The 17,164-nt window shown below is 43.6% G+C and overlaps 1 protein-coding gene across 2 annotated transcripts in view; it reads right to left on the minus strand.

The window, feature by feature from the left end:
• SPOCK1 (SPARC (osteonectin), cwcv and kazal like domains proteoglycan 1) overlaps window positions 1-17,164 on the minus strand; it is a 513,210-nt gene that overhangs the window by 167,056 nt on the left and 328,990 nt on the right. The gene's annotated exons all lie outside the window — the stretch shown is intronic.

The following is a 17,164-nucleotide window of genomic DNA, read 5'->3' on the forward strand; positions in this document are numbered from 1 at the left end:
GCCTGCAGCGGGGGAAACAATGAAGTCATGACTATTGTCCAGAGCAAGAGCAAGTGTCCAGCCCTAAGAGAATTTGGAATTTGCTTCTGAGTTATAAGAGAAACCCTGGGCCTGGCTGGAACTACACAGGCAGTGACTGGAAAGAGCTTTGCCTTTCAGCTCATGGGCAAAACAAGACATTATGAGCAACAACTGCTAAGTCCTACTTGTCTAATTTACAAGTCCTGATCATTAAAAAAGAATGTATTAAGGGAAGTCTACAGCAGCAGTGGAAATATGCCCCATAAAATCACAAGCCACAAAAGTATATTAACCAGGCCAGGCAATCCCACTTTCTCAAAGCTATCATCCCATACCTGCCTCAGTTTCCCAGTTGTTCTGGGATGGTAAACAAAGGACCCTCACTCCACGTTTCTGCCAAGAAACTGATTTCCTTGTAAAAGTGGGATAGGGAGACAGGAGGATAAAAGGGAGGGGGGTAGTATTAACTACGTGGAAAGAAAAGGAAAGAGGGAGCATTTTATTACATAATGCATCATCCAGTTGAGGGGCTGACAGTGGCGACAATGACACTTACCAACTATATATAGAATAATGTACTACTATTCTAATTAACCAATGAGGAAACTGACACAGAGATGGTAAGTAACTAACTTGTCTGTGGTCACATAGTTGGTAAATCTGGACTTCAATCTAGAGTACTCTCACACCAAATCTGATGCTCAGAGCCACCAGGCCACTCATGAGCAGCTTATGATGAGGAGAAAGGTAACAAATACAGTGCCAAGAAGCAGCATGTTGAACATCCCTGTCCACCGCCCCCAAGAATCATGTCGCCCAAAGGATCCACAAGAAGAAATTAATACTGTGAAGAAAATATTGTACTATTCAGAAGTCAAAGCCAGATTGCTGGACATTTGAGTAAGTGTATATTACTTTTATAATGAATATGAAGGTCAAAGTTTCTTTTCAAGGTGATGCTCATGCCCAGTCAACTTAACTTTCTCTCTGACTTAAAAAACAACATGGACCCAGTGAGGCTTGTGGTTCCTTCTCTCAGGGATTCTGTGAAGCCTATCTATGGTCCACATCACTGACCAGGAGGTGCATGAGGTCTGGTGGCAACATGGGATCAGATGGAGCAGCACAAACAGTAGGACCTGACAATGGCCTTTGTTCTCAATAGGGGTACAAGAGACCATCCAAAGAGAAGTCTTAACCTTCCCATCCATCAAAATGGCCAGAATTCATTAAAGTGTTATAACAGTAAAGGTACTCGAGTTCTACTTCATGGTAATTGGGAGGAATTATTCCTAAGACACTTATGAACAAAGGCAACAGAATTACTGAAGATACGTAAGACCAGTTCTATAACCTAGGAAAATAAGAGGACACAAAAAGCACAATAAAAATCAAACACCTCCATGAAAAAGGCAGAGTTAAAAGAGGGGTATAGCTCAGCAAGTCTATGTTTTATACCTGTACTTCACTTTAATACAATTAAAATTCCTGTAAAACATGTAGCTTTTCATAAAGAATGAACTCCTTTGTGCTGATGAGCACGACTCTGTCACTATTCAGCAGTCCTAGTAGTTGACCATGTAAAAATGGGGAAATAAAGAAACTCCATGAATTTCCAGTAAATAATTAAACCAGTGTGTCTAGAAGAAGAGAACCCACAGGTTTGGATCAGAGAGGTGAAGGTGTACAAAAAGCACAATTGTGCCACTTCCTGCCTTTGTGGTCCAGATGGGTCACTCACTCTTCAGGATTCAAATGCAGACAAAGAGATCTACTTCACTCGGATATTGTGAGTAACTGAAGACACAACGCATGAAAGTTGCCCAGCACAGAGCCTGGCACATAGGGTGTGTTCAGTAATCATCTTCACCACTCTTTTAGCTTGCTCTTCAAATACAGAAAGTGGATATATGCAAAAGGCAAGGAACCCTAGACATTTTAGAGATTCAAGATACCAGAACAGTTAAAACATGGGCAGAAGACATGAATAGACATTTCTCCAAAAAAGACATCCAAATGGCCAACAGACATATGAAAAGATACTCAAAATAACTCATCATCAGGCAAATGCAAATCAAAACCACAATGAGGTATCATCTTACAGCCATGAGAATGGCTAAAATCAAAAACACAAGAAACAGTAAGTGTTGGTGAGGATGTGAGAAAAAAGAACCCTCTTGCACTATTGCTGGGAAGGCAAACTGGTACAGTCATTGTGGAAAACAGTATGAAGTTTCCTTAAAAAATTAAAAATAGAACTACTCTATGACCCAGTGAACATACTACTAGGTATTTACCCCCAAAATACAAAAACACTAATTCAAAGGGATACCTGCTTTCCTAGTTTATAGTAGCATTACTTATGAAATCCAAACTATGGAAGCAGCCCAAGTATCCTATTAAAATTCTATTAAAATTAAATTCTATTAATTTTATAGGTGAATGGATAAAGATGTATATATACACACACAGGAATATTATTCATCCATAAAAAAGAATGAAATCTTGCCATTTGCAACAATGTGGATAAAGCTAGAGAGTATAATGCTAAGTGAAATAAGTCAGTCAAAGAAAGACAAATACCATATGATCTCACTCACATGTGGAATTTAAGAAACAAAATAAATGAGCAAAATAAAAAAGAGAGAATAATAATAATAAACCAAGAAATAAAACCAAATAAACCAAGAAATATTCTCTTAGCTCTAGAGAACAAACTGATAGTTAACAGAAGGGAGGGGGAAAGGGCAAGGTAAAATGAGTGATGCGAATTAAAGAGTATACTTACCATGATGCAAAGTAAATCAAATCAAATCAAATTAAAAAAAAGATCTCGGAGCTACAGTGCTATTCATCCCTTTCCATTTCAAATGTTAGACTCATTTGTACAAGAAGCAACTTTAACATTTCTCTTTGAACATAAAGCTCAGGGTCTACTTTATCCAGAAAGCTTTCACTGATTAACCAGATCTACACCACTGCTGAAACCACCATACGACAACTAAGGAGTTCACATATCTCTAGTAGAGCTGTGTTCTGCCTTGTCTCATCTTGGAGATTATAAAGTCTGGGAATGAAGAATAAAAACCTTTTTTTCCCCTCTAAATTATGTGCACTAAGAACAAACAACAAAGCCTTGTCAACAAACTTACACAGTCATAGTTATAGTCTTTATTTTGTTTTGTTTGTTTTGAGAGAAGGTACTATGGGCTTTGAAAAGTCTCTATTACAGAGTCATAGACTATGAGTCTTAATATCCTAAGGCCTACATTCAGGCACCATTGATAAAATGCTAGGGGAGAAAAATAATGATTAAGGAGTATGTGACAAACACTATTGATCCAAGCAGACAATGGCTTGTGTCAGGGAGGTTGTCAACATGAGGTGTGCTAGGTATAAATGGGCAGGCAGGGTTCAGCAAGGCAGGCTTCATGTACAAGGTTAGTGCCTTCTGATCCTTAGCCAGAGGCTGTCCATTTGACTGCTTCCACCCTGTCTTATAAAGCTTGGCAGGGAAAGATGTTAACTGAAAACAGAAAAATAAAGTCTGCAGGGAAACCCTGCCCCAAATTGGAGACAATTTGTTCAAATGACCTCTACGAGCCTCAGATGAAGTGGTTACTTCCGTAATGTGGCATCCTCAGAAGCAGAACTTAAGTCCAGAGCTCTGGTGATGTATCATGGTGCTCATTCACTGCCACCTCCCTTGACAAGTCCAGAAATCAGTGGAAGAAGGCAAAATAGTCCCACACCACATGTATCTACCAAATCTCTTTTCCTGTTTTACAAATCTAACCTAGGTTTTCCATCTCAGACTATAATGGGCCAAGGAGAATGCAAATCTACAGTTAATCTCCCTGCGGCACCTATTTTATGAGGTGGTAAGTAATTTAAAACTGCTAAAATATTAAGGCCATCACTGGTCTACTACAGAACAGAATACAAAATTCATATACATTTGTATAAAGACACTCCAAAGATGTATGTGCTGGCAGTAGGTTCTGTCCCCTGAACCTCAAGAAAGATGTATGTTGTAGCTTGCCCTTAGAGGCTCTTTGATAGAAAAGTTTCAGAAGTGTTGAAAGTGTTTACCAAGTTTAAAGGGTCTTAAGAATGAAGTGGAGAGCTCTCCAGGGTACTGATATCCAAGATGGAAAATCAATAGCAGTAAAAGTCCATATAAAGAACTTGCATAAGCAAATCACTCATTCTTGCAGGACCCGTTGAAGCTAGTTATTCAAAACTGCATCCCACACCCCCTGGAACAGACTTCCCATGCCATCTGTTCCCAGGGAGCTCAGTCCCACTGGTGAGAGGCCCCAGGGCTTTTCAGAGAAGTGACCCTGCATAATCCAAAGCTTTTTTGAGACCTTTAATGTGCTAACCAGTGGGTGAGGTTTACAAATGAGTTACAAAGTATTTGTGGCTCCCTAGGTATGACTATCAAAATTAAAGCTTTTATTACTTTCATTCCTCCCACTGTTAATTTTTTAGAAACACTTGGCTCCAGATTTATAAATGGGTAAGTGGAGACTATGTGTTTCCAAGTCCTTTCTTTCTGCAATTAGGGCAGACTCATTTCTGAGTCCTTGGGATGGTTCCCAAGGCTATTAAATTCTATTCCTTAACTGATAACATTGAAGCAGTCATGACAAAGTTAGTGCTGATGGGATCAGGGATTTCTTTGGGCACCATCTAAGCTATTAGAAAGCACTTCAAACTGAGAGAAGAGCAGTTGCATCTCCCACTGAAGGATTCAGTAAATCTGTATCATTTAAGTCTTGTTTACTCTTGTTGCTTTGTTTTTTTGGGGGGTCCCACCTTATTCAATCATTGCTAAAATACTTTTCCATGTGCATCCATCAGGTAATCAATTGACAGTCCCAACCTTGCCCACAACGGCTCTCTTTCCTGCGTGTCTCTTCACCAATGTGCCCCTCAATGGCTGATCACCTCCCTTCCATTACTCTAAAATAAAGCCTGTAGTGCTAATGTAAAATATAAATCAGGTCTTAACTGCACATGGAAGACAAATGCAACAATAAATAATGAGAAAGGACCCATGAGGTTTGCTAAGACAAACATGGAATAAACACAAGGAGTAAAATCTCTCGTTTTCATTCTTTAGCAATAAATACTGAGTACCCAGCAGGTAAAACAGAGCAGGGAGATAATCATCTTTGGATACTGTAATGGCTGCAATGCTTCTTTCACTAAGAAGTGAAAATGATGTTCTCATTTTTGTTAAATTTGTGGATTCTAAACTTTATATTTTTTTAAAAAAGAATTTTATGTATTTATTTTATTTATTTATTTTAATGTTTACTTATTTTGAGGAGGGAGGGGCAGAGAGGATCCCAAGCCATGGAGCTCCATCTCATGAACCATGAGATGATGACCTGAGCTCAAATCAAGAGTCAGATGCTTAGCTGACTGAGCCACCCAGGCGCCCCTAAAAAAGATTTTAGCTCTCAGTCAACTCAATTAAAAAATAGGCAGAGGACCTGCATGGACATTTTTCTGAAGACGACATACAGATGGCCAAGAGGCACATGAAAAGAGGCTCAGAGAAATGCAAATCAAAACCACAATGAGTTATGAGCTTATACCTGTCATAATAGATAGTATCAAAACAAATGAAAAATAAGTGTTGGCAAGGCTGTGGAGAAAAGGAAACCCTCATGTACTGTCAGTGGGAATGTAAACTGGTGCAGCCACTATGAAAAACAGTATGGAGGTTCCTCAAAAAATTCAAAATGGAATTACTACACGATCCAGCATTTCTACTTCTGGGTAATTATCCAAAGAAAATAAAAACAATAATTTTAAAAGATATATGTAACCCTATGTTAACTGCAGTATTTCTAATAGCCAAAATTTGGAAACAACTTGAGTAGTGACATATGGATTAAAGGATAAAGAAGAGACAGTGTGTGTACACACACATGTGCGCGCGCGCGCGCACACACACACACACACACACACACACAGTGGAATATTACTCAGTCATAAAAAGGAATTAAATCTTGCCATTTGCATCAACATGGATAGACCCAGGCAGTATTACACTATGTGAAATAATTCAGAGAATGACAAACACTGTATGATTTTACTTATAGGTGAAATATGGCCTCAAACCTCCCTTCTAGAATTTGGCTCATATTCTCAGACTGTATTCTCCTTATCCTCCAAGGTTTACCATGCCTTCAGCTACACTGGACAATTCACAAATTTTCCAACTCTTTGCTTGCTTTCAAGCCTCTAGAGTCTAGACTGCAGTGTCCAATACAGAGAACCATTCAATTCTTAGAGGTGTCTCATGACACCAATATTATCTCCACTTGACAAATAAAGGGGAAAAATTAAACTAGCCAAAGATCATGCAACTAGTACATGACAAACATGAGTTATGACTCTAAGTATGTTGTAATCAAGTAGAAGTTTCAGGAGACCACAGAGAGTGGCTATCCTCACTACTGCATGCCCCATCACCTAAGCAGCATCTGGAATATCATAGGGCTCAGTAACAGAGTAACTATCTTGCTCTGTGAGGCTAGGAACAAAGTCCAGCTCACCATTTCTTTTTTTTTATGTTTATTTATTTGTTTGGTGGGGGAGAGAGAGAGAGGGAGGGAGGGAGGGAGAGGAAGAGGAAGAGGGAGAGAGATAGAGAATGGAGGATGGAAAGAGAGAGTGAGAATCCCAAGCACACAGAGCCCAATGCGGGGCTCGATCCTTTGAACTGTGAGACCATGACCTGAGCAGAAATCAAGAGTTGGACGTTTCAACACTTGAGTCACCCAGCCACCCTAGGCTCATCATTTCTGAACCCCAAGTTCTCTGGCATGTGTCTGCTATAAGGGACATGCTTAGTTAATGCTGAATAAACCGTCTTTGAAAAGAGTATCTGGATGAATCTTGTAAGCTGGAATTTCTAGGTCACAAAGACTCATAGCTCAAAGAGTCCCTGGAGCATCTGCCTTCAGACCAACATGTTCATATTTAACATAGGGAAGACTTTAACCCATCAGTTCAGCAAACTTTCATGAAACTACATTTACATGCCAAGTACTATTATAAGCTCTGGGCATTCAGAGATGGGTAAGACCCAAGTCCTTGCCCTTAAGGAACTGACATTCTAGTACAAGGATGGGATGGGACGGGACGGGACGGGACGGGACGGGACGGGACGGGACGGGAAGGGAAGGGAAGGGAAGGGAAGGGAAGGGAAGGGAAGGGAAGGGAAGGGAAGGGAAGGGAAGGGAAGGACAAGGGCAATGGATAGGGAAGATGAAGGGAAGGACAAGGGCAATGGATAGGGGAAGATGAAGGGAAGGGAAGGACAAGGGCAATGGATAGGGGAAGATGAAGGGAAGGAAAGGCAAGAGGAAATGAAAGAAGGGATGTGAGGAACAAACAACAGGTAGTAATAAGAGCTAAGCAAATATTTTAAAAGAGTGAGCAGTAGCAAGCTCCTGAAGGCCACATTGGATTAGGTAGTCAGAGAAGACCTCTCAGAGGAGGTGACATTAAGCCATGGTCTGACAAGAAGGAGCCAGGCTTTAGAAGATCAGGTGAGGAATAATGCAGAAAAGGGACAGCAAAGGCTCCAAGGCAGGAGAAGATCCTGGAATGTTAGATAAAGACACAGGTCCCGAGAGATCACATGACTTTTCTAAGAACACACCAGTCGGACAGAATCAGGACTTAACTTTAGAAAGCCAAGCCTCAGCCATGCATCCTCAGAGCAGTGAGCACAGAGATGTCTGAGACAGGTTGAGGTTTAAATGAGTTGCACCAGCAATCACCTGTTGGCCTCGCTCTGGACCTGGACTCACCCTTGTGACCACGGCCTTGCCAGAACAGGCCCAGCACTCTGCTTCAACACAGGGGTCTTGACAAGTCATTGCTCCAGCTGCCAAAACTAAAGATGAATAGGCCAGAGAGAACCGACATCTCAGACTTACTGGATACCACCTTTTGCTCACATAGGCAAATCCCCAGTATGCGTATATGAGTTATATGGTAAGGTTAAATGAACATGAATTTTGCACCACAGCCAGTTCCAGTTGCTCATCGGAGCTTAGCTCCTTGGGTGCTGTGTGACCTCAGGCAAGTTATGCAGCCTCTCTGAGCCATAAAGGAGAGTAGTGGCATCCCTCTTACACGATGGTTGGCAAGTGTGAATGAGGCAATGTGTCAAATGCTGAACACTGACACTGGCAAGTCCTCAATCAATGTTAGTTTCAACTCTTTCCCCCATGATTTTCCTTAAAGATTCCTTTCAGATCCACCAGTCCAAACTGAACTTTTTTTTCTTCTCCAGATTTCTGTCCCAGGTCATCTTTATACAAAATACAGCCTGGAAACCATCTTGCTTCCCATGTCTATTTCCCAGGAGACTCCAGGAAGCCACATCTATTGCCAGGTCGGCCCTGCCCTCCACTGTAGCCCCTCCAGGGAGTCTGCTATACGCAGCCTCTGTGGCCGCCCCCCAGTATGCTCCACTCCACCCCCACCCCACTGAGGGAGATTGAGCTGAAACCTGATACCTGGTATCTTATAAATGTACACAACAGGGTACAAGGAGAAGAAAAAAAAATGGAATACAGTAGGTTCCTTTTTTTGCCAATACCCCATCCCTATGCAAATGTGTAACAGAGACTGTTGACCCCACATCACCCCACTGGCTGGGATTAGAGCAGCCATCAAGCCTTTTGTGATTCTGAAACAGCTAATGAGGGGCTGTTTCTGTGTAATCCAAACAGTATCCATTTCATGCCCAATCGTTTTTTAAACGGGCAACAAATCTCCCTGATGTGTTCCTTTCTCTGACCAACAGAAACCCTGTCTGGTCTCTTTGTTGGCCTGTCCAATCAACAAGGGCAAGTGGCCCTAGATGCCGATTCAAAGCCACAGGCACAAAGGCAGACCCGTGGGGCGTCTCCCTCCCTCAAGAAAACTCCGCCTCATTGGAAGCCATGACCAGACCCAGGATGGTGAACAAAGACTGATGAAGCGGCCAATTTTTAACCCATTTCTAAGTTGCCAGTTGACAACATTTCCGACGAAGTTCACTCCTGTTTCAGGCAATGGCCTGAACAGACAGAATATGACAAAGCTTCAGAGGTGCCGTAGGAATCCAAACAGGGAGAAAGAAGGGGACCTGAGGGGTATATTCACAGGGCAGGACAAGTGCTCTGCATCCTGAGACATGGGGAGGGGCTGTAGCACAACTATCGGCAGGTGTTGCTGCAAAACTGAAGTGACGAGCTGGCCATGGTCTGCCTTGCTCAGAGGGCGCCTGTTACCGCACGCTTCCAGGGTCATAACTACCTCTTGGCCCATCCCTTCCTCACCAAGAGCTGACAGAGTTCTCTCCTAGGGGACAATTCCTTATGGGAACACATCTCCTTAGCAACCAGCCTCCTCCCCTTTGGATTTCAAAATGGAAATCAATAGGTCATGGAGATGAAAATAAATAAGTCGCAGAGATGAAAGTACAGCATAGGGAATACAGTCAATAATACTGCAAAGACAGTGTATGGTGACAGATAGTGACTACACTTGTCATGGTGAGCATTGAGTAATGTATAGAATTGTCAAATCACTGTACTATGCCCCCAAAACTAATATAACACTGTATGCCAATTATACTTCAGTAATAACAGTAATAAAAGAAATCAGAAATCAGTAGAAGGGGCTCCTGGGTGGCTCAGCCAGTTGACTGTCCAATTCCTGATGTCAGCTCAGGTCTGGATCTCAGGGTCATGAGTTCAAATCCTGACTTGCGCTCCACGGAGGGTGTGGAGCCTACTTAAAAAAAAAAGAAAAGAAATTAAACTACCATAGACTAAACTCTCTTCCTTTGAACATCCAGTAATTCCCCTATTTATTGATCAAAGACCCTCACTGAGTCCTACTCTGTAGCACTCATCATTTCGGGTGCTAAATAAGATAGGCCAGTCCCCATGCTTGTGTCAGTGACAGGCTCGTGAGAGCCATCAGGTATCTGCCACTCTGATCTTGTGGAATCCATAAGCAACCCCATGAGGAAGGTGTTTCCATCACGCTTATTTTATCGTCAAGATCACCTGAACACCCCACAAGTGTGCTTTTGCCAGCCCACACAGGGCTGTTACAGTTTTGAGTAAGGCACTAGCAGTAGTAACAAGTGAGAGCACATCATATAAAAATCCAGTATACATTTGTGGATTATTTTTAATTGGAAGATGTGGCCACACTTGGGCTTTCATTCCCGCATGGCTGCCTCCTTTACCCCAGCATCGCCTGTGTCCCCTTTACGCTCTATTTTGCTTTCCTCTTTCTCTTTTTCCTTCTCTCCTACATTCAGGGCCTGCCTGACCCTGAAGGCACTGGTGTTCATTCCACCCACAGCTCATAAGAATTTATCTTTTCTTCACAAAATAAAGAACTACACCGTTCACATTCGATACTTCATTCACTTAGCCAAGACTCCCCAAACAAGTGGGGTAGAATGTTCCAGAAGGGTTCGTTTACTTGAGTTTAAAAGCAGTTACCAGTCCACAGTATTTCAGTGTTTGGCCAACAACTTTTTTTTTTTTTTTAAGCTTTAACAGGCTGTCTAATTATTCTTCCTTTGAATTTTCACATCTGCATAATTAATTTAGCAATCCTCTGCCCTGGAGAATTTTCCCCTCTTAACAGGCTTTACTCTGCTTTTTTTTTCTTAAGAGTCTTGACTGTGCTGAACATCAATCTTACTGTGGCCAGAGCCACAGAGGTGACTGTGGGATAGGAGCAGGTGGAACAGTAGCAAAGGGACCTCCTCCCCACTAATGTTTTCACCAGCCTAGGCTTTCACCCTCCTGAGTCATGCCCAAGGGCAGGGGAGGACACCTCCTACATACCTTCCCGATGTGTACAGGTTCCTGCTAATCACTTGGTCTGCAACTAACATCCTTTCGACATATCCCATCCCACAGAAACCCCATTCCCTGGGCACTAGCATTGGAAATGATGTGAATGAACAAATTCCTTTGAATGAAAAGGAATGTTAACCAGGAGTCTGTGAACAACCTTCAGAGGGTCTAAAACCTACATCCAAATTCTTACACACATTTTTTGTGATCTGAAGGACCCAGAGTGGATGTTCACCTTGAATCCTTCAGTCCCCTTGTAGCAGCACCCCATTTCCCTGTACTCATTCTGTCTCCCCATTGTGCAAAGGCTAGGTGGGACAGTGGTTCAGATTGCCCAACTCCCACTAAAAAGACATGGGTGATGGGCGTCAGGTGACTCTTCCCCTTCCTGCCCTTGTGTATTCAATCCCACCACCCTTCCTGCAACTGCATCCTGAAGGAGAGGTCCCAGGGCAGAGAGAACAGGGGGTCACTACTAGACTGTGTCTGCTGCTGCCTAGCTCCCTGGTGCTCCCTTAGCCCCACTTCCAACCCGGGTTTACACTCCAGCTCCCGAAGCCTCTGCAAGCCATAGATATCCTTCCCATGATGCGTGGGTCTGACTCTAGTGCCAGAGAACTCTTAGGCAAATTCATGCCATCGAGAGAATGTCACAGGGGTCTGAGGTTGGAAACCACACTTCAAAGGCAGTGAACGGTCCCTGTCGGTTGAAATGCAGCCACATATCAGTTAAGCCAGTTAATACACTGAGCCACCACTCAGAGTGACTGGGGTCAACAGAACCTCCTCAACATCGCAGCCCAGAGAAAGCTGTCCCTTGGGGTCATGAACAATATTGCCCATACCTCTGGAGTGTGGGTAGTGAGATTTACACAGAACACCCTGGGAAAGTCAGCGGGCAGGGGATGTTGTCTGTGCCATAAAAGGGCAGGAGTCCTGAGGATGCTGGGAGAAAGGAGGGCCAATGGAGAGAGGACAGGCTGGGCTATGAGAAGACCCCTAAGCAAACCTCATCCTTCACAGGGGGCCATGTGATAACCTGGTCCACAGGGTGTCGGTGACCAGTATACCCAGGGTCTCATTCAGGAGAGCAAACCACCACCTTTTGGGGGCATCTCCAGGCTTCCCAGGGGGAAAGATGGTGGCACCACCTCTCAGATTAACAGGTGCATGAAAACACTGGCATGCCTCTCAGTCCTAAGACCAAATTCTTAGTCCAGAATCTGATCCAGCTGGAATCAGGTGTCCACCTGGACCCCATCATCTAGGGCCTGAAGTAAGGGTTCTGGTCTCAGAAAAAAAGCATGGCCACCAGGAGCTTACCCATGGGACTTTCTTCCTCTTCTTCTTTTTTTTTTTTTTTTTTTTTTTTTTTTGATAGAGATAAATATTCCTAGAGAAGGGGTAGTTTCAAGTTGGGAAGATACCTCCAAGGATATCAACCTCAGGAATCACATGAGGCAGGCAGGCATGCATGCATGCATTCGTGCATAAGTAAGTAAGTAAGGAAGAGCTTTGAAAATGAGATCGCCTCTGTTTTGAACAATCTGAGCCGCTAGGGCAAATACCATAGAGTTGACTCTTGATGTCAAGTGCATGTTGTCTCACCAATTTCCAAATGCAGCTAATTTGGATCATAAGCAACCTCCAGACGCTTTAGACAGAGTACATCATGGTATCCCATGTTCTTCTGGAGCCCCCAAACTCTCTCCCCAAGTAAGGCTGACCACCATTCCTGTCACCCGAGCTCATACTTCTCTTTCTTTGGGCTCCAATGGCAATTACTGCTTATGCTGTAAATGCATCACCACTCTACAAATTTAGTTATGATTTACATTTCTACCCATTTTTTTGTGTCACTTACCAAACTGGTAGCTGTGTCTTAAAAATATCTTTTTACTTCTCTCAGGGCATTCAGTATCATACTTCTGTTGATAAAACGTTATCAACAAGTTTATAATAAACACGTTGTTTATAATATCGTGGTACCACCGAAAATGTTTTTTTTCCTCCAAACTGCTTTCATATTCCACCTTCTCTAGGATGTGCCTACATCTAAAATGTGAGCAATGTGGAAGATTTTTAAAACCCATCTTTTTTCATCAAGTATTCAGAGCCACCACTACCCAATTTCCATGATGTAAGAATAAGATCCAATAGCTGTCACAGTCTGGGTAAGATCTAAGAGGTGCCGTTCCCTATTTGCATCTTTGGTGGTGTATTATATGTGGAATTAACTCATTGTGAATCCAGGGCCCCAGCACAATATTTCGGCTAGCTTTGTATTTTCACTTTCAAGCTGGTAAGGTAGTTGTTTTCTGTTTCTTTTCCCCAGCCCTAGGGAAAATGAAGTCGCTGATCAATAGACTATTCCCATTTGCTTGAGTCTCTTGAGAAAACCTTCTGTCTGCTTGCAATGTCATCTGAAGTAACACTAAGGAACAATTTGTGTTTAGATCAGGGATTATTTGCACACACACACACACACATACCCCCTTCAGGACACATGTGGCAATGTCTGGAGGAAATCTGTTTGTACATCTGGTGTGAGCAGGGATGGGGGAGGGCGGGGCAACAATACTATTGGCATTTAGTAGGTAGAGGTCAGAGATGGTGCCAAACATTTTACAATCCACAGGACCATCCCTCATAACCGAGAACTATCTGGTGCAAAATGTCAACAGTTCCAAGGTAGAGATACCCTAGCTTAGATACACAAGGCGTAGTGGCAAGAACTACTGTTTAAAACATTCTTTGGGGCTGGGTTCATTTCTATATGAGGGATGAGGAGTGAGGCTAGCTGGAACTAGAGGCCTAAGAAAGACGGAGCAGGGGGGTGCCTGGGTGGCTCAATCAGTTAAGTGTCCGACTTCAGCCTGGGTCATGATCTCACAGTTCATGAGTTCGAGCCCCGCGTCAGGCTCTGTGCTGACAGCCTGGAGCCTGAAGCCTGCTTCGGATTCTGTGTCTCCCTCTCTCTCTCTGCACCTCCCCAGCTCATGCTTGCACTCTGTCTCTGTCAAAAATAAATAAACTTAAAAAAAAAAAAAGAAAGCGGGAGCAGGAACATGGGGGTTGTCCCCAGAGAACCTGTCCCATGTCAGCATTGGAAGGTCCTCCAGAAATTACGTAAGCCAATTTCCTCATGATACTATAGAAGAAACGAAGTCCAGAGGGGAGGAGACCAACTTTGCCAAGGCTTCTGGGCAGGCTCTAGCTGCAGAGCTGAAAAGAGATCCCTGATCTCGTGCTTCCAGCCCAGAGTTCCTTCTGCTCCATCACACTGATCCCCAGGAAAGGAGAAAAGGAGACACAGTTCCAAAACTACCACTGGTCTTTAAATTCCTGGGATGGGAAATAAGATGGGAACTAAGAAGAGAACTTTCTGACCCAAGAGGGAACAATAGGCACATTCTGGAGACTAGAAGTCAACAGATACGCATTTAGGATCTACTGTATGCCAGGCACTGGTTTAGGTGCTGGAAATACAACAGTGAATGAGAGATACAAAATGCCTGGTGCCATGTGACTTCACCTCAGGCAATACAGGCCAGGGTGTCAGGCATGGCCACGAGGGAAAGGGAGAGAAGCTGAGGCCAAAGCTAAGCCCAAGCAAACGCTGAGTACCCTAATATCCCCTCCAGGGCTCAAAGAGCTTGAAAAAGGCAAGCTCTCTAAGTACCTTTAAAAAGGATGATGCAACATTTTCCTCCAGGCTCTAAAACTTTCATAGGTCACTAGGTATTACATTACCTAGCAATTACCTAGTAATGCATTCCTAGGTAATATAGTAGTAGTGATGATAATAATAATGGCCAACATTTCCTGGATACAGATATGTGTGCAGGATTCTGTGCCACGCACTTACATACGCCATCTCATTAAATCCTCGTAACAGCCCCGGGATGGAGGTATCATTACCCGGATTTACAGACGCAGAAACTTGGGTTCAATGATGCAAAACAACTAGTTCAAGGTCACATAGCTAGAGCAACTCACACAAAGGTCTGTCTGCCACCAAGACCTAAGCTCTTAATGACTAGGCTGGAGGGTGTCAAGACTTCCTAAGCTTTCAGAGCTAAGGCAGAGCAGTCAATATAGCCAACACGTGACTCTCAACTTCTTCTTCCTCTGTTATGTATGACCCAAATGGCGGGCCTGCAGTTCATCCATAAGGTCTTACAGCGAACAAACAGCTATCTTCATTAATATATATTGTATTTCTTTCTGTTCAATGTGGCTTCTCAGAAAATTTAAACTGTCAGCAGACCATATATTTCAAACTCACGTATTTCACACAGACCATAAAAAGTCACCCAGCATGAGGACCACCTTGTTTGAAATGTAAATGTTCGTACGCTGTTAAAAACTGAAAAGCAGGGAGGGTACATAAAGTATGCATTTGCACTTTTGAACACCATCAGGCAAAACAGATTGCTTGCTGCCCCATAAATTTTCAGCACTAGATTAAATTTTGTTAATGGGACTAAGAACATCCAAAATAACCCACTTTTCTATGTGAATACTGGATCTAAGTCATTAGTTCTCCACCAGATTAAGGTTGGTGTTTTTTCAATCCTGTCAAGAATCTCATCAAACGTCTCTCTGCCCAGGAGCATGACGACTGGGGCTGGAAGGCCCATATACAGAGCGGCAGAGGCAAGGCACCATGGGATTTGGGACCACAAGCTGACCAAGTCATCTGGGCCTATGAACACTTCAGGGATAAATGCATGAGAATCTCATTCAGCCAACATTGAGAGAATACCTGCTATATATCTGAAAATACAGGTGCTTTCATATGGGTTGCCTTATTTAAACCTAACCAGAAATGTGGAAAGTAAGAGTTACCTCTCCCACATCACTAATCACAAAAAAAGAGAGGCTCAGATGGGATGCCTGGGTGGCTCAGTCAGTTAAGCATCTAACTCTTGATTTCAGCTCAGGTCATGATTGCACAGTATGTGAGATTGAGCCTCGTGTCAGGTTCTGTGCTGACCGCTCGGAGCCTGGAGCCTGCTTCGGATTCTGTGTCTCCCTCTCTCTGCCCCTCCCCTGCTCACACTGTGTGTGTCTCTCTCAAAAATAAATAAACATTAAAAAAAATTTTAATAAAAATAAAAAGAAGAGAACCAGGGAAGGTGCTCACCCCCTTGGTCTCCATGTGCACGGAGGCGAGGCCATGTGAGGACAGGGTGAGAAGGTGGCATCTGTGAAACATGCAGATAACCAACCATGCTGCCACCCTGGTCTCTGACTTCCAGCCTCCAGAACCGTGTTGTTCAAGCCCCTCAGGCAGTGGCAGTGTATTAGGGGGGCTCAGGCTGACTGCTACCGGCACTATTACCATTATCATTTTGAAGCTAAGAAAATGGAGGTTCAGAGAGACTATGAAAGTCTCCTCAGTGCACGGAGTAATAAGCTTTGATTCAGACTCTACTGTGAGTGGCTACAAAGCCCTTCCCATTCATCACGTGCCCTACCCCCACCACATGTACAGTGAACCAGGCACAAGACTGTCAGCATAGCAGGCATGTAAATGCCTGTGATCGAGGGACCCAGGGATGAGGTGTCCTATGGGGTGAGCAGGGAGAACCCACAAGGGAACTCAGGTAGGAGCAACACTGCTTTTTCCCTGGACTGGCCCATCTCTGAATGCATTCCTGTCTCTGGACAGCCTTCTCCGTCTCACGTTCAATCCCACAAGCTTGGGAAGCCATGTGGTCATTTCTTCATTGCTGAACCTTACCTGTCTCTGTGCTCCCCCTGACTTCCCCTGCACCTGCTACAGAGCAGGGGCTCCATAAACTGCCGGACTGGCAGGAAATGTTCTTGCAACCACCAAATGAAATGGTGCGACCATCACACCACAGCACAATGTGACGTGAAGGGTCAGAATCTAGCTCGTAACAGGTGCTCTGTGAACGTGTGCCGAATAAAGGAAACTCTACTCCTCCATTTTAAGCAACCGAGAGAGATCTGTGTTAACATTAAGACAGCTTTAACTTAGCCCCGAATCAAAGCAGCCATCAGAAAAAATTACAAATGACAAAAGGAAGGAACTGAAGACAAGAGAGGCAAATCCTATGCTGGCACACAGTAGGTATTCAACAGCGTTCCCTGACCTCATGAACTTATCGGCTAACAATCCCTATAAAGAGAAACTCACGCTTGAGTTTCAACTGCCATTCCTATGTGAGGGGGGGCGACACGACAACCGTCATGCCTTTCTGGTAAAC

Source organism: Panthera leo, chromosome A1 (assembly GCF_018350215.1).
Source record: "Panthera leo isolate Ple1 chromosome A1, P.leo_Ple1_pat1.1, whole genome shotgun sequence".
Classification (NCBI taxonomy): domain Eukaryota; kingdom Metazoa; phylum Chordata; class Mammalia; order Carnivora; family Felidae; genus Panthera; species Panthera leo.